The sequence below is a fragment of the Schistocerca nitens genome, chromosome 7, assembly GCF_023898315.1.
Source record: "Schistocerca nitens isolate TAMUIC-IGC-003100 chromosome 7, iqSchNite1.1, whole genome shotgun sequence".
Taxonomy (NCBI): domain Eukaryota; kingdom Metazoa; phylum Arthropoda; class Insecta; order Orthoptera; family Acrididae; genus Schistocerca; species Schistocerca nitens.
The window spans coordinates 472675148-472681680 of record NC_064620.1 but is presented as its reverse complement, the minus strand read 5'-3'; the positions used below and the strand labels follow the sequence as shown (position 1 = coordinate 472681680).

Sequence of the window (6533 nt, the reverse complement as noted above, 5' to 3'; positions counted from 1 at the left end):
ACAACCTTCACTAACATGTTACATAGATTTCAGGGCAGGATGGGCGTATTTGTTGAGAATGGAGGGCATGGTATTGGCGTATAAATGCGAAATGCATGCACGTGAGAAGGAACATTGCTCTGTAGTTCATAATAACACAGGCGCTGCTATTTCGTATTCTTTCGCCAATACCAGGCCCTCAACTCGCACTAATATATCCTTGCTCGACGGGAATACATGAAACGTACGAATGCTGGTTGCGACACATGCACAGGCCACGATTCGTGCTCGGATAGCCAGGAGATCAGCGTTCGAGTCCCACTACCGAACAAATTTTCACTGTCGTAATTCCAATGTACAGTCAATGGTGTTCCATAGTCGCAATTGGGAAAACATTTCCCGTTTTTCTTGACTGCTGTTGTCACTGCATTGCTTGCTGTCTGGGACAAGAATGCGTGTCCAAAGCAAAATTGAATCGTACATATTAATAACACACGTACTGTTGTTTCGTATAATTTCACATTTATTTGCAATTTTTTTTGTAAAGTGAACTAATGTGTCACGTTCTTCTGTTATATCACGAAACGCTATCCAGGTATATCAGTTACATAGCTTTACTTGCAAGGCGAGAAAGAAACTAACGGATTTGGGTGAACAGGTTAACTAATTTCTGAGTAACTAAAATGAAAATTTCTCGACCGAGTGAATACTCTAATACACTAAGTTCAAAAAGGAAAGTCACAAGCTGAATCTCCTTAAAGTCTGTAGGAATGAGTTTTGGAATACTGCCAGTAACACTGACACTTCCCAAGTGTAGGAGATGCAGAAGAACAGAGTACCAACCCTTCTCCTCTCGGCGGCATCCACTTTGGCCAGTCGTACTTCACGGTGACGGCGAAGAGTAGAGAAGTTGGGGTGGTAGAGGGTCGTCCAGGCGAGGTCACCCCAGTGTAGATGGCAGCGGAGGAACTGCTGGCTGCCATCGCGTCGTAGGCCTAATTAGTCCTCTAGAAGAATAAAACTTCTGTCTGATCGGCTCGAACTTAGTTTCGGCGGAAACAGGAAACAGTGTGGCCTGTGCGCCCTGATAGCCTTACTGCTTCTGCTGGACTTGTCACCAGTGTCTCCCTCTGTTTATCCGCTACAAAGCTGGCTGGTTTGAATTTCCACATCGCGTGGACTGGACTACCATCGCCGTCACATATGTCTGTACCTACTACACTTGTCGGTACAGAGTGAAGATGGGATTCTCAGCTGTCGTGACACAGCTCGTGCTCAAGATCGCACATTTCGTCCAGTATTCCCAGTCATGTCAACAGTAATTTCTTCAGCAAATTGTGGCGCAGTTGATCGTCGGTCTCTCCCTCTAGCAGTTCGCAAATCACCAGTTAATTTGAAATTCCGAACCATGCTATTCAACCCATGTGCGGAAAGAGGACCTCTCCGTACCCATTTAGTGCGTCGATACTCGCGAAGGGTAGCAGCACTTTTGCTGTTGGTTTGATAAAACAGCATCACTAGTGAATGCACTGTGATTTTTGTGTTTCAACCCTTCGTCGGCGTACCCCTATCTGCGCCTAAAGGCAAGTGATGACACTAACACTACTAACAACACCAGTTCAGAAGTGCACAGTCTGAACATTCATGCTACAAAGTTGGGTACTCTTGCGGTTAATAAGTTTCTGTCTACAATTGCTCAAGTAGTGAAAGTTTAATTATAGCCACCTGGTATATTAGTACTAGTCGTTGTGGCTGCCTTTTCCGGCCGCGGCCCTCAAGGATGACACAGCGCCACACTGTTCAAGTGCTGACTACATACGGGAGTGAGACCACAAGCTGTCTGTGACAAGAGGCAGCTCGGTGTTCCTAGCACACTTCACAAACCGAGAGAAACCAGCGGCTTGGGAGCGCTGAGTACTGCCTAGGACTACATGGCCAGAGGTATTGTGATTTGGATTAAAAAAAAAGCACTTCGTCTTCAGGCGACGTGTGGCCTACCGGGACCATCCGACCGCCGTGTCATCCTCATGGAGGTTGCGGATAGGAGGGGCGTGGGGTCAGCACACCGCTCTCCGTCGTTATGATGGTATTCTTGACCGAAGCCGCTACTATTCGGTCGCGTAGCTCCTCAGTTGGCATCACGAGGCTGAGTGCACCCCGAAAAATGGCAACAGCGCATGGCGGCCTGGATGGTCACCCATCCAAGTGCCGACCACGCCCGACAGCGCTTAACTTCGGTGATCTCACGGGAACCGGTGTAGCCAATGCGGCAAGGCCGTTGCCATTTGGAATAAAAGAAAATATGAAATTTTTAGACAGGACATTGGTCATCCAAGGGGTACCTATTACCCCCCACCAATCACAATACCAGCCCCTCAAACTAGTGCTACCAAGCACAGAATGGTCAGTTGAAGACCTTTCCGACCACTTTCGACCAAACCCCACCACCCACTATAGACTTCTGGAAGATCATAGTTCTCGTGGACGTCGGACAGCGGCAGATGATATAAATAACGAACCACAACAGCCATATCGTCAAGGAAATGTATTTAAAACTATTAGTTTCTGGGCAACATTTATGCCATTTTCAGGTCCACTATAAGCCAAAAGAGTGTTTTCATTCCTTGGACCACGCATGATGGAACCCATATACAACTAGTTGACGTGTATTGAAATGGAGTGTATAATCTTGAATGTTCTATCACCACTAACAACATGTACTGACAACACATTGTAGACTATACACTCCTCATGATGGCTTCCACGACAACTATTATTGTATGTGCTCTACAATACTTGGATCAAGGAATGAATGTACTATTTTGGTTTAAAGTGGACATGAACGTACGGAAGCGTTGCCCCGAAACTAACAGATTGAAATAGAACAATATTATGAAAAGTGTAGTTACTACACACCATACAGCAGAGATGCTGATTCGCAGATAGGCACAACAATAAGACTGTCGCAAATAAGCTTTCGGCCAACAAGGCCTTTGTCAAAAATAGACGACACACACACACACACACACACACACACACACACACACACACACCTCACACACACAAGGCCACAGACTCTGGTAGGTGAAGCCACGCTCGGTGTGGATAACTACCTGCAACACCTGCGACCAACCTCAACCCCTACTTCCCCAAATGAAAATTTATTCATACTCGTGACTGGGACACACTCACATGCCACCGACAGGTCCAATGACATGTCTGCAGTTGCTTACAAGTCAAAGAACGTCAGGACTGACTCATGACGAGCACCAAAGCAAAAGAAACACCTGTAATATCAATAAAGTATCGGAACCCATCGCAGACTTCCAAAAGCAACCCAACTCCCACGTGTCCCATCAGACATGACAACACACTAATTCTAGACAACCTTACTAAAGCCAGGTAGTTCCCATCCCACCTAAAAGACACTCACTATCCCACATGGTCCCAACTACGATCATACGATTAACCTTATCTATATGAGTGTACCAACACTACTATCCCACCTCTTGCACCAAATTACCGCACTTAACAGCACTCCACGAACTGGACTAAAGACTCCAATAAAAGCTGACGACATTACGCTAACACTCGCTAAGAAGCGAAACACTGTGCCCAGTCATGACACAATTACCTATCGCCATCTCCAGAGAATGTCCCAGAACCTACCACTAAACCCTCGCCAAACTTAACAATGCCATTTTGTACACAGGTTATTACCCACAGCAGTGGAATCGTCCAAGGTCCTCGTCTTTCTGAAATCTGATAAACAACCCTTGCAGAGCTCTTCATATCGACCTATTAGTCTTACGCCAGGTTTCAGCAAAATCTTTGAAACTATTCTTACTCAACGAATCAATCAGTACATTGCAAACCACCTACTCTTTTCCAATACCCAATATGGTTTTGTCCCAACTATTCTACTAATGACCAACTTCCTTACCTTATCCAACTAACATCCCATCAACTAAAGAAACGGAAGCCCGCCTTATTGGTCTCTCTTTATTTCTAAAAAGCCTTCGACCAGACTGCTCTTCAAGCTACAAACCAATGCACTTCCAGTTAATTATGTCCGCCTTATAGCATCCTTCCTTCAACACAATTATATACATGTCACAAACATCTCTCCTGCTTCCGCATCTTTCACCCCATTGCAGGTGTGCCTCTGTCGTTACAACACTCTTTTTCGTCCCGTACATTGTTGATATTCCCAAAACGCCACCCACCGCGTACCTTCTGCAGTATGATGACGACGCCTCCTACCTAGCCACTCATCACAACTTTCAACTCTCTCATCTGTCTGTTCAACGCCACCTGAATCTCCTAATCGATTGGTGTAATACATGGAAACTTCAAGTAAATCTGCAGAAAAGCAAGCCACCATCTTTGGTCACAGCACTCGGTGTTTCCGTCTTCCAGATATCCATATCTGTATCTATAACCGACCCATCCCTCTCACCAACATCGTAAAGCCTTTGGGACTTACTCCAAACAGGATAACTAACGTCTCCTTACCATCCAATCCAAATCCCGAAACTGAATAAAAGTACTTACACTACTAACAGGCCGCGCCTGGAGTCTACATCGTTCCATCATTAGCGTCACTACAAATACTTCATATGCCCAAACCTAACCTACGCCAAAGTTCCCTGGACCTATGCCTCGCCTAAATTCTATAAGGCAATTAAAATCCTAGAAGGCTCTCACTCCGCCTCGCCTTCCGCATCCGCCTGCCTTTCCCAATTCACATCCTGTTCCAACTCATTCACTTCCTACACATTCTTCTCTTCCTAGAGAATCTTCGGATATGACACATTTATCGCAAAACTCAAATCCAACATCCAATTTCCCACAGACTAATAATCAATACAGGTACCTTGCTGCGTCACTACATCCATATTCCTCGTTCCATGCGCCTCTACGTCATATCCATTCTCTCCCGCCGTCCCGAGATATACCACTCTTTCCAATCCATGTCATAATACTCTTCCTTACTACCCTCCCCCTTTTCTCCTTCCCCCTTCATCTTTGTAGACTACTAGTCGCTACCTTCAATTCTACAAGACCCATAGTCATTTAATGTATCACCTACCATCACCATTACACCATGGCATCATTCACATTATTGAGGGACTATATTTTAAACGCAATATAAAATCATCAAACCGGTTTTAAAAACAATCTTCATTTTCCTAGCTTATTGTCGCATGATTTTATATGGAAATTGTGGGTATCGTCTACCTGTCCGTTATTTTCACATTTCTAAATTTTAACGATCTTTAAATTTAGTTTATATAACCGTTGGATTAAGAGTGGTTTTTATACGCTGCTAACCTGCCCCCGTTGAGACGAACTGAAATAAAAGAAACGACAGTCAGTTTTAGCATCTGACGGTGATAATTGAGGGAATGAACAAAATCTTGGAACTTCATACGAATCTAAAGCGGCAAGTAAGCCGAGAATTTTTTGTGGAAGGACTTCGTCGCGAAAATGTTCGTAGCCAATGGAGGTTTTGTTACATACACACACACAGGCATTTCTCTACCCCCATATGCCAATGGTCTCTAGGTTAATCTTGCCATTTACGTGGAAAATTGTCTCATTGCCAAAAATGAGACAGGCAGCAAGTATTACTCGTTCCATGTCTTCCATCATTTCAGTAGCATAATTCTTTCGTTTGAAGTAGTGACGCCGTATCATTTCCTGCAAAAATTAATTACGTAAAGTTTCATTTTCAGCTTCGTTTAGAGAACACATCAAACCGTTGTTTGTCGTATTTGTAGCGCACGTCGATTTCCATGGACTACGTTCACAACAGACGAAAATATTTCCACATTTTATGCTGGTTTCAACATTTTGTGGTGAGTTCAACATTTTGCGTTGATACACATAGCCAGTCCGTACTTTTATTCTGTTTCTTCAAAGTTATGCCCATCTCGTTAGCATTTCGAGGTATCTGCAGGGCACTAGTTATGCATACGACAAACGAAATTCTCATTGCGAATAAAACATTATTGACTAATGAGGGTACTAATTTAATAACCATGATTCGTTATACATTGGCACATATTTATATCTCAACATAAAATCTATTTCGCATTAAATATTGTTTCATTTCTTTACAGCTGGTCCATCTGGGCATTCGTTTATTACCTGTGTAGCTATCTGTTCACAGCTCCAGCACGATATTAACAGATTCGCCCATTTTTGGTGGTCTTCTTAATTTTCATAGAAGATCCGTTTCCAAGAGGTGTATAGAGACATCTGAATTAAAAACTTTTTTACCATTTAAATGAAACAATCTTCAGACCTTGGTGCCTTTCTGTTTACGACATACCATCCAAATAAGGAAATTTATAATGGTAATGTATTCTGGTTTATTTGAATATGACGCACACACAGCCACTTAAAATCTCCGAATCAAGGAAACTATTACGTCGTTCTGAAACATACCCCACGTAATCGGAAATAAATGGCTTTATTCTTAAAACCATCTCTGCTACAAACTCGGTCCACGTTCGTCTATTGGTATTACATAAGCGACTTACCTACTG

The 6533-nt window shown here is 43.5% G+C and overlaps 1 pseudogene; it reads right to left on the bottom strand.

The window, feature by feature from the left end:
• Window positions 1-2144: 2144 nt before the first annotated feature.
• Window positions 2145-2262, bottom strand: LOC126196497 (5S ribosomal RNA; annotated as a pseudogene).
• Between the last annotated feature and the right edge of the window lie 4271 nt (window positions 2263-6533).